Consider the following 11,740-nt stretch of genomic DNA (forward strand, 5'->3'; position numbering starts at 1 on the left):
TTTTAAAGTGGGCGCCCAAACAGGGTTTTAAAAAGAATTGGCCAAAAAGGCACCTCGTAGCAATATCCTACTTCTCAAAAGTACGGGGTGACTCAGATCCTACCCAAAGCGTATTGATTTCATATGAGATGAAAGGTTGGGGCAAAATAGAGGGACCCCAGGTAGATACCCGTCGCCCATTAGATTTCATTAAACTAGTAATAATAGCAAATCTATTAGACAGCATATGCTCTCATCCATATGAAACATTATTATTTAAAACAGCATTTTTTCTCGCCTATTCCAGGGCTTTCCGGGTGAGGGAACTCCTTGCCTCCAACACAAAAGCCAACAATGGTTTAGGCATTATGGAAAAAATGGTTAGATGGGACAGCGTCAACATAGAAATACAACGATCCAAAAACGGGGCAAAAAGGGCATTGACAATGCACCAAATTGCCCCATGTGCATCACCAATCTATATTATGCACAACAGTCGAAAGTGGGGGTGAGATTCCTAATACACAGGGACACAGCAGCCCTAAGTCACTACCAATTTAAAGGGGTACCGATGAAAGCAATCACTAAAGCTGGGTGGAATCCAAAGGATTTCGACACCCACTCATTTAGGATTGGGGCAGCAACATCAGCATGGCAAGGAGGCTTAGGCTCCCAAGCAATAAAAAACATAGGGGGTTGGAAGTCAGTTTGTTACAAAAGATACATCAGACCTGAACTGATATGGGCTCGCCCTGTCCACCCCCCATCTTTTTTATTCTTGCACTCACCTTTTTACTCCCCAGAAACAACAGTCGTACGGGACCCACCACTAAGATCAGCCTGAATAGCCGGACACTCGTTTGTATTCAGGACAGGGCGTTGGGCTGAGGAAACTAAAGATGGTCCAGCTTTCAGGGGCACTATTGCATCATGGTGGGGCTACAGAGGCCTCCACTGGCCAGACATCCATGAAAAACTAGCTGATTTAGTTTCATACAGAGACCCGCCGGAATTCTTGATATTACATTTAGCGGGCAACGGCCTGGTAAACACGGGCAGAAAAACTTTATATGAAGAAATATGTGCATCGCTTTCAGGCATTGCACACAATTGGAGGGACACGGAAATCTATTTTTCAGCAATCCTGCCTAGAAAAAGATGTCAAGGGGCCACCTGTTATGAATCAGTCGACTACTCTAGGAGAAAGTTAAACAGAGGGCTGGAAAATGTTTGTATAGCCAGAGGGTTGGGCTTTATAAAACACCCGGCCATAACACTGGGTGACCCTGATCTGTTTCACAAGGAGGGCACACACCTATCGGGGCAAGGCATGGAACAATTTTATAGAGAAATCCTCAGTACTTTAGCTACCAGAGGCTGCAAATAACCTAACTTTTGGGGGAATCCAGTTAGCCGATAACCTACCTGAGTGTTGCGGCACGGGCCTGAGGAGGTAACCTCAGGACCTGGTGCCCAAAAGTAATTCATGATTACTGATATGCAAATATTGTTCATTTCCATAACCATACCTGTAACAATAAAGACCTACGGCCTTTTATTGCCAACACTTGACCAAATGTTGTAGCGTAATAATTCATGGTGAGGGAGGGGGTCGACCAGACACACACCCACACCCTAGCACAACAAAGGTAAGGTTGCCTGCATATGGGTCCAGCAGTTATGGGCAACACTGCCAGGGCAGCCCCAAGCGAGGCAGGGTAACTGCTGCCCCATGGCAGCAGGCCCCATAGAGGGGCAGCACCATCTCCCTTCTGACTCTGCTCCACTCTCTCCCCCCAAACAGGAGACATGCAGTCTCCGATTCTGCAAGTGCAGGAAGGGTGAGGTGTGAAAGAACACCTCACCCTTCCCCAATAACAAATGGGTGCTAAGCACCTAAGGAAAGCAAGGTCAGCCAGGCAGGGAAACAACAAAGAGGAGCACCCCCCAGCGGCACAGACAGTCAGCTACAAGCAGGTCTGAGGGCTGGCTTCACAGCCCTCAGATACCAAAGACCCAGGAGCAGCCCTTGGTCCTATATAACGAGCTGATTCAGCCCAGAAAGATACAAGTTTGTTTGTGGACCCTGCACGGGGACCCAAACAGCAAGAGAGTTCACAGTGTACTCTGTGTCACTCTCTCTTTTTTCCGCAAACCTTCCCACCTTAGAAAAAGGGAGAAGAACAACGGAAGGATAACAAGGACACTGAACAGTGACCACAACACGTTGTGGGTCAAAGAAGGCGGCACGGGCCTGAAGGGGTAAACTCAAGACCCGGTGCCCAAAAGTAATTTATGATTACTGATATGCAAATATTGTTTCTTTCCATAACCATACCTGTAACAATAAAGACCTACGGCCTTTTATTGCCAATGCTTGACCAAATGTTGTGGCGTAACAATTCATGGTGAGGGAGGGGTTTGACCAGACACACACCCACACCCCAGCACCACAAAGGTAAGGTTGCCTGCATATGGGCCAGCAGTTATGATGCCACAGTTAGAGAACGCAGCATTCTGAAATGAAAACAGTTGCTAATTGCATCATGGTGAAGCCGTGCACAGCAATACAAGAGCAAATTACATTATATTGCTCACTGGCATGTTACATGAGGACTAATTGGAACTGCACTGACCAGGGCCAGGTACTAACACTATTGGCAAGGACATGGTACTGGGAGCGGTCACTTTTTCCAACATAAATGCTCTCATATGTGAAGGCATTCTAAAATGCTATTTCGGCCTTCAGCGTTTTACTGGGGTTTTGTGTGATAATATTTCGTTGCAACCACTATAATATCAATGGGGATGGTCCAATTATAAATACAAAGTAATTCTCCTTAATAACAACAGCACGCAACTCTCAAACACCCTGGGAAGAGGTCAGAGGTGGGGAAACACGAACAACATAATGGCAGTATACTTATGTAACTTTCGTGTGCAGAAACAACTTGTTTTGTTACGAAAGTGCAATCTCCTTGAATGGCAGAAAGCAGCACAGAGGAGAAACATTGCAATTATAATGCACCAGTGAAATGAGTAAGAGTGACTGCATTCTGTTATTGATGCGTCTTGTGTGTCAAGGACAATGAGACGGCACGCAGGATATTCCGACACGTGTGCAATGTGCAACTTACTGGCTGCTGCTGTGAGTGAAAAGCAGAGGGTGCTATCTTACATCTGGTGGCCTACAACTCAAACTGCTTCCTGTAAATGGGATAGGCGGTGTCTTGTGGTTAGAATGCCGATGCATCTGCCATTCAACATGCTTAGAAGTACATATAACATATGATATAGGGCGCATAGCCCTATCACAGGACATCTGTACATCCATGGGTAAATCATTCGACAATGTGTGATGACACCAATCAAACAACGCCGCCTTTTAAAATGGCTTAATTATGTATCATGTGTGTGACCTTGGTAAACAGTGTCCATCAATGCATTTAAGATTGAAACTGAACGTTTTGCTCTGAGGGTCTGTGTATGATCTCTGAAAACCACGCACTGCAGGCAGGTGGTTGGGTGCACTCTTTCCTGTAAGCGGTCGGGCGTGTCTCCTTGCGGGTGATGCTCGTCTGTGTGTGGGGGGGGGGCGGGGGGGTTGCAGAAAGCCCGGACTCTCTGATGCTGCAGATCATGAGATGGCTCGTGGGCGCGCACAGGAGTTGCTCATTTGCATTTCCACCCAAACACTGTGACGTCACCCTGGTCTTGATCCTTCCACAGAAGCCAGGACGATCAGATGGGCACCATGGGGGTGCGGCCGGGTGTATTATTGCAGCAGCCTTGGCAGTCGGAATGGATCCGATAACCGCATTTCGGACGCATGGAACCCAAGCACTGCCGAACTCCCTCTCCCCTCATGCGGCCCTAGTCGCGTCTGCCTGTGGCTGGGTTGCTCATAGGTTTTTATGCAGTTGTCTTATATCACAACTTCATCCTGTACAGAATATGGACTATGTGCTTGTCAGTGGGATGGGCGCATCTTGAGATAAATCCAATACTTACTGGATGTGTGTGTCCCAATAGCCGCACGGCGTGTTTGATCAGTCCACTAACAATGCGCGTGAATCTGCGATGTTATGCTACAATCTAACACGTGCTGTGGGTTTTTCCGGGTATCCTGGGGCACCATACTTGCTAACCCTGCTGATTTAGGCAGTAGGCTTCTGTGCTGACAGAGGTGCCCTGCTTCCTTTGCATCGCTGCTGCGAGCATCTCGGTGCGTCTTCCCCTGGAAGACGATATCCTAACCAGGCACCTGCTAGGGCCGGGTGCCGGATGCGGCAGCAACCCCCCAGCAGTGATACACGAGAATGCGGGTGCCTCGCGGCCGCCGTCATCTCTGCTGATCCAGCTCCGACGGCTTAACTGATTAGGAGCACAGCTCCCCGCGGCCGCTACCGATGAGCAGGGAAGCGGGCAGCGCAGAATTCCGCAAAATGGCAAGCCGCGGGGCAGATTCAGCGCCAAGCGCGTTCAGATGCTGGTCGTTGCTGGGCGAACGATGTCGACATAGAACATGCAGCGGTGGCAGGATGTATACATATTGATTGCGCGCCAAAACGGAAATCGATGTAGTTTCTACACGCTATCATTGATCACACATGCGGGATTTTCATAGATTAATTATATACAGTTTCTATTTTGAGTATGGCAAGCGCATTTAAAACAGGTGCGTGGATGCATTTGGTTTGCACAGGAAGTGTTCAGTCAAACAGTGTATGCCAATGGCGCGCAGTAGACCGTTCAGTAATCGAAATGCTTAGTGGTAAAAGACTGTGGGGTGCAGCTTTAACTCCCCGTAGTGCATTCGCATCCCTGCACATAAACAGAGGCTTTCCAAAAGCCCCCAACAGGCCCCCTTTGACTGCCCGCGACATAGATGTTGCATCATGTGTTTCCCTCCGCTGCATCACTCAGGCATAGCCTCCGCTCTGTGCACTAATCTTCCCTCGCCAAGAACATGCATGGATATTATTTCTGACGATATAGCAAAGCTCTGACATTTGCACAGTCAATTTTCCCACACCACCACACAAAAAACAAGCGAGGGACCTGGCAGGTGTAATTAGAAACAGCTCTATTGTCATGTCTGTCAAACGCCTTCCCTTGAAATGCCACACTCTGCCCTTCTTCTTTTTCAGAAAAAAACGACGGTTTGTAAATGCCTAAACTGGGCGATGAATACTGCCCTTACCTCTTCGACCTGTCAAGGCGAGCACGTTAGGAGCCCGTGTTGCCTCGTTTCTGTAGCGGCTGGAAGGAACTCTGTGTCTTCCGATGTAGGTCTGCGAGTCCCCGCGAGCTAGCGAGAGGGATGCGTGGATGTGTGATGACGGGTGCTCGCATCATGTGCCCGGCCTCGGAGCGTAAGCTGGCAGACTCTCACCTCACAGGAGAAGAGGAGGGGAAACGGGCACACATCCGTAGAGTAAGCCGAACCTCCTGCGTCTGTGGGGGTTTGCATGCGTGAAATGACGAGGTTGTGCTGGTCACAGAAGAAAACCCGTATGGTGGGCACCAGGCTTTAATGGCCTTCTTGGTATTGCCCGCCAGTTCCATGGTCTTTTATCCTCGAGAAGGAGACAGGCGGATTCCACCCCTGATAGATGAAAGCTTGAGGGGGGAGTTGTAACCTCTAACTCCACATTATCTCAAATCGAAGGGTTATTAAAACCAGGCAAGCTATGCAATGCCCACACTTCGAGCTATTTATTGTCCCGATTTTTTTATGTTCTATTTTGTTCTTTTCCTACTTTCTTTTTTAAAAACATAACTTGTGATGCAAGTTATCTGGAGGCGCGCTGAGGGGGTGGGGTGCAAAAAGGAGCTAAAACATCAAAGAAGGTGAAGTGGGTGCACAAGCAAGGCTGACAAGCCCAAACTGGTTTAAGTAAGCATATATTTTAAAAGCGGTTGGTTATTAAAAATTGAACATTCTGCAAATTCAGAGAGGGTTTAAGAAAATGAAAGGTTTGCATTGAGTTCAATTACAATGTTAAAGGGTTACTGATGTTCAACTGTTGCAAAAAAGCGCCCTGAAAAACCTAAAAGGGCATTTAGTTCTAAAAAGTGTTTTACTTTGTGTTTTTCATTGCACGTGTTATTTTGTTTTGCTGTTGCTTCACATTCATGACTGCATAGTTTCCAACATGATCCATTCCAATCTGTAGGTACTTATCCAGGCTTGTTTTTTTTTATCTTTGCATTCTGGGACCTGTAGTTCTGCTTTTCCATTATAAACCTCTTACCACAAGTCCCAGAATGCAAAGGAAAAAAAAACAGAACCGGAGAAGCACCTACAGATTGGAATGGAACATGTTGGCATCTATGTGACTGAACTACGGCATATCAAAATAAATTAACCATCTGCAATCACCCCCACTCTCCCCTTCATCAGGTAAGTTCACCCTGAATTGCACCTCAACCAAACACAAATATTAAAATTCAAAGGTCTTTCACAAAGTATCCATTGTGAAGTATTGCCATCTTGCAACTGTGTATGACCCCTAACCTTTTATTTTTATTAAATAATGAAATGATGTGGGTAATCCTTCCCTGAAAGAGTGCTCTGCTAAACAGATACCCCCTTCATTAAATTCCATGCCAAAAGTATAATGCACACTGTTATGCTGCTAGTGGTGCACTTGCCCTTTAAGAACAAATGACACAGGGAGAGGGGAGGAAACGGAAGAGGAGGGGCAATGTGAAGGACAGAGGAGAAGGAATAAAGGTTGATCTGTCCCCTGTAAGAGTGGCATGTTGTATGTGTCCTTGCCCAGGGTAACATACACCTGCACCCTACTGCATTAGTCTCCGGATCTGCAGATCCTGAAATCCAGTGTCACAGAGCAATTTCAGAGATCACAGGTGCCCTTTTTGACAGCTGAAGGTAACAGTAGCACCACAAAAAGAGGTTGCATTTAAATCTGCACATCTGATCTAAAGCCATAATCAATATGATAAACTATTGCCTGGTACTATGATACGCTTGAAATATAAGCCACAACTAGATTTTGGTAAGGTGGCTGGTAGTTCTCATAATTATTAAAGCCACATCTGATTTGCAGCATACGCATGTCAGCACTGTGACCTCAAGCCAGCTGTAGAAGGGTTGTGTTTATTGAAGCCTGATTCTGCTCAGCTAGCTGGATAAGGGGCAGGGCAAATGGTGTATCTCTTTGACCTTTTGTGAAGTCGGGTATCACCTACCTCCAGCAAGACAAGTCCCTAACAGGAGCATTTGGGCAAACAAGCATCAAGATGGCACGCCCAAAACAAAAGGGCCAGCCTCACATCAGGCTGTTACATGTCAAAGGACCTTTGAAGTACAGGCTTATGAAGGGGGTGAGATTCAATAGACAGAGAAGACTAGAATGGAGGAAGAGCTCCTTCTCCATGGCTTTCTGTGGCAGAAAGTCACTTGTTACCGTAGCAATGATTGGGACTCTTAAAGCAGGCTTACCCTTATCAAACACTGGGTTGCCTTTTGCCTTTTTTAAGGAATAGGTCCCTTACTACTTCTTCTTTGGAACTTCAAGGACACTAAGAAGAATTTGTTTGAACAGTGTTGGGAGAGCAGTGATTTCCAATGTCCTCCTGTTGTGCAGTGAAGGCAGGTGTTACAAGACAGAGGCAAGCTCTGCTCCATACCAATCTGTAAGGCACATTTGGGGGTGAACTGTTGTTGGACTAAGACCTGATTGTCAGCTGCACTGGTACCCAAACCCCTCATTGTAGGTGAGCGACTACTGCAGGGGATAGCCAGCCTTAACCAGATTTGGAGATACGAGATAAAGGTCCAATCTTGTCCTTGAGCCCCTAGATTGTGACATTGTGATTCTGAGTAACATAAGAAGTAAAATAGCTGGTTCCCTGGCTTCTACAACATTGTTCCACTATTGAAACAGTGCAACTATGTTTGAACATATTTAAACTACCAGGAACCGGGGTGCTGCTTTTGGCACATCTTTGGACCATCTTTGAACAGCTGTTGCTGTATTAATTGAACTGGTTCATCACCACATGATACCAATCCAAGCACATCACCAGTTTGGCCAGAACAAGCAGCTTGGTGATGAAGATGACACTTTAATGAACATTGTTTTGGTCCCTCAAGAGCAGAGCTTCGAATCACCGGACGTCAAATTGAATGGCTGGAAACATTGAGACACTCATTATCCTGCCCCAACAGTTACCAACGTTTCAAACTGACTCGGCCTTCAAAACGATCCTGCCAAGTCATCTGAACTGCATTGTTTAAATGTCACCTTCAAACCACACAGAGCAATCACTTCAAACTGACTTGACAAACCTTGCTGCTTGGACCAGTCTGACTTGTTGCATTCAAACCTAGTTTGACCTTCAAAGACAGCACCCCGAAGCCCGGTTGAAACCATCAAATCACCAAGACTTTAGATATGTACTGTTGAAGGGCACAAGCTCCAACTGTCCCTTTTTGGGACACTAGTGAGTGCTAAGCCACCCACTTGTATCTTTTTTAAAAAGACATATCCTTTTTGGAGAACTTGTTTATGATTTATTGCCTTTTGCCCCTGCTACATTACTCACGGTGCATGCATCATCTACTTTCTGCACATTACATGCTCTTTCAACAGGGGTGGGTTTTTGTAGTGTTTTTATAGACAATTGTAAAGGTGGTTGTAAAGACTGGAGGGGGTATCTGTACTTCTGCCCTCTATATGGCAGAGTAGAGGAACAGAATACCCCAGCTAAGGTTCTCTATATGGTAGGTAATGATGAGCAACCAAGGCGTAAACTCTAAGGAGGTGATGCAGGCTGGTTATTAAGTACAATGGGCCTCATTACGACCCAGGCGGTAAGTTACCGCCTGGGCCGTGACTTTACCACCATGGCGTAAACTACGTTTACGCCATGGTGGTTGGCGGACTTACCGCCCCATTCCGACCTAGGCGGGGCGGTAAGTCCCCAATCCCCATTTACCCTTCCCCATTCCCATTTTTTCCCCATAGGGCATAATGGGAGTGGGGAAGGCGTTAATTACGCCACCGTAAATTACGGTGGCGTAATTAACTCCATGGTCCCTTAGCGCCATGGATTTTAACACCTGCTAAAAGCAGGTGTTAAAAGCACCATGGCGCTAGGGGACCTCGTAATTGGCGGTAAGGGGTCGGCGCAGCTAACGCTGGCGTTAACCCCTTACCGCCAGGGTCGTAATGAGGCCCAATGAGTCCCCATACCTCCACAAAGGAATGTCCACACACTAGGTTATGTGCTAACACAGTTCTTTATGATATGATATGGCATTTATAATGCACCTACACACAAGTGTTTCAAGGCGCGATGAGGCAGGGGTACAAAGGGAGGACGGACAACGATCCTACTAGGCCAGGTGTCATTCAGATCACACAAGTGCGTGGGAAGAGGTCAGGGACAGTGCTGTAGATGGGAAAGATGATAACAATAAATAAGTAAATGGCCACAAGTGGCAAGTGCAAGGGTAAGTGCGGGTGTAAGGTGTCAAGGGCTGGTAGGGGACTGTAGGGATACATAAACAGACCTCAAGTGCGGGGTTGCCAGGTGTGCATTGCAGGTGTGTGGTTCTGGCAGGAGAAGGACCTGGGCCCGAGATCAGTGGGTGTCCAGGTAGCTTGTGCAGTTAAGGTTAGCAGGCAGGAGGTCAGCAGAGGAGAGGGGGAGAAAAAGAAGAAGCAAAGAGAAAGGTTTTGAGGTGCTTCTGGAACCAGAGATGTTCTGCTCAAGTTTGAGGGAGGCAGGGAGGCTGTTCCAGATGGAGGCTCCAGCCGAAGAAACAGATCTTCCACCAACTCATTGCTTGGCAAAGCGACTGCCCCTGAGGGAGTTGGAAGCGGATGAGCGAAGAGCTCTAGAAGGAAGATATTTAGGAAGAGAGAGGTGAAGGTATTGGCGCCCCAGGCCCCAGAAGGCCTTGTGAACGATGCAGAGGGCTTTGCATTTAATCCTTGCAGCCACTGGGTGCCAGTGCAGAGATTTCAGTCCTGGAGAGATACGATCCCTGGGCTTGTGGCCAAGGACAAGTCTCGCAGTCCTGTTCTGGATGAGTTGCAAAGGGCGCAGAGTAGAAGCAGGCTGATTTAGAAAGAGGCTGTTACAATAGTCAAGCCTAGAGAGGACAAGAGCTCTGGAGACAGTGAGATTCTGGGGCAAGGTGAGGAAAGGAAGAGTACCTCTGAGGAGGTGCAGCTCTAGTGTGAGGTTTTTTACCTTGCAGGTGGGAGCAGGATGAGGGCCAAGAGAGGCCGGCCAGAGAGCTACAAGGAAGGAGGGAGCGGGTGTGCCGATGTGCCGATGAGGAGAATCTAAGTCTTACTGGCATTAAGGCAGAAGTCATTGGCAGCACACCACTCCTGGATTGCAGACAAACAGTGAGAGATGAGAGAAGAGGGGGAGGAGGCCGAGGGTAGCCTGAAAATGAGCTGAGTGTCATCCACATAGCACTGAAAGTTGGAGCAGAGAGCGGCAATGCAGTGGGCAAGGAGTGCCAGGTATTGGTTGAAAAGCCAGGGAGAGAGGTTAGACCCCAGGGGGACACCACAGCTAGAGATAACGGAGAGGAAGGACCCAAGTTGGACCTGGGAGGGTCGGTCAGAGAGGAAGGAAGTCAGCCACGCCAGTGTCTGACCAGTGATACCCAGGTTATCACGGAGACAGTTGAGCAGGATGGCATGGGTGACAGTGTCAAAGGCAGAAGAGAGATCAAGAAAGAGGTTGGAGACCAGGTCTTTGTGGATGTTCAGGAGAGCAGTTTCCGTGCTTCTGGCAGCTCTGAAGCCAGACTGATGGTCATGAAGACAACCAACAGATTCAGTGTGGAGATTAAGCTGGGAGATGGCCAGTTTCTTCAGGAGCTTGCCCAGGAAGGGAGTGTTGGAGATGGGGTGATAGTTAGCTGGGCAGGCAGGGTCGGCAGAGGGTTTCTTAAGTAGAGGGTGCACAAGGGAGTACTTCAGGGTGGATGGGTAGACACCTAGTGGCGAAGGAGTGGTTGCAGAAATCAGCCAGGGCATGAGCCAGTGAGTCAATATGGTCCTTGATGGTTTTGGAGGAACAGGGGTGAACCTGTTTCGACAAGACTTTCATAGATCGGACTTGTCTAGAAACCTCATCAGTGGAGAACAGGGGAAAGGCAGAGAAGGAGGAGGTGGGGTGGCTGCAGAAGGGCCTGAGGAGGAGTAGGGAGTAGGTGGGGGAGGGGATCAGAAGAGAGTGAGGAAAAAATGTCCTGAGTTTTAGAGATGAAGTGAGAAGCCAGTGCCATGCAGAGGACCTGGGAAGGAACAGGAGAGGTAGAGACGGTGGCAGGATTGGCCAGTTCCTTGCAGATTTTAAAGAGTTCAGCTGAGTTGTTAGATGCCGCAGAGATGCGGGCTTGAACATGCACTCTCTTCTTGGTGAGGACAGAGAGCCGGTATTGCCTTAGGAGGAGACGGCAGGCCAGTTTGTCAGAGGATGTACATGAAGCACGCCATTTCCTCTTGGACACCCTGCACTTGCGTTTTAGGGTGACGAGGTCGGACTCATACCAGGGGTTGCACTTGGCTTTGGGCTTCAGGCGGATTCTCATGACAGGGGCAAGGATATCAAGAGTATCAGATATAGCAGAGTGGAGCATGGAAAGGGCTGTGTCAGGGTGTGAGTCAGCCAAAGGTGTAGGGAGGGGGGGTGAGAAGGTGGCAGCGAAAGCCTCAGCTGACAAGTGCTTCATGGGTCTGATGACCGAGAAGGTGGGTGG

General features: G+C 48.0%; 1 protein-coding gene across 1 annotated transcript in view; it reads right to left on the bottom strand.

Moving 5' to 3' along the window:
• The window catches only part of SLC6A15 (solute carrier family 6 member 15), a 778,634-nt gene extending 773,155 nt beyond the window's left edge, over positions 1-5,479 (bottom strand). Inside the window, exon 1 of the mRNA XM_069629318.1 lies at positions 5,183-5,479. The gene's annotated coding sequence lies outside the window, so the exon portion shown is untranslated. The remainder of the gene's footprint in view (positions 1-5,182) is intronic.
• Positions 5,480-11,740: the final 6,261 nt, after the last annotated feature.

Source organism: Ambystoma mexicanum, chromosome 12, assembly GCF_040938575.1.
Source record: "Ambystoma mexicanum isolate Mex_15411 chromosome 12, UKY_AmexF1_1, whole genome shotgun sequence".
Lineage (NCBI taxonomy): Eukaryota > Metazoa > Chordata > Amphibia > Caudata > Ambystomatidae > Ambystoma > Ambystoma mexicanum.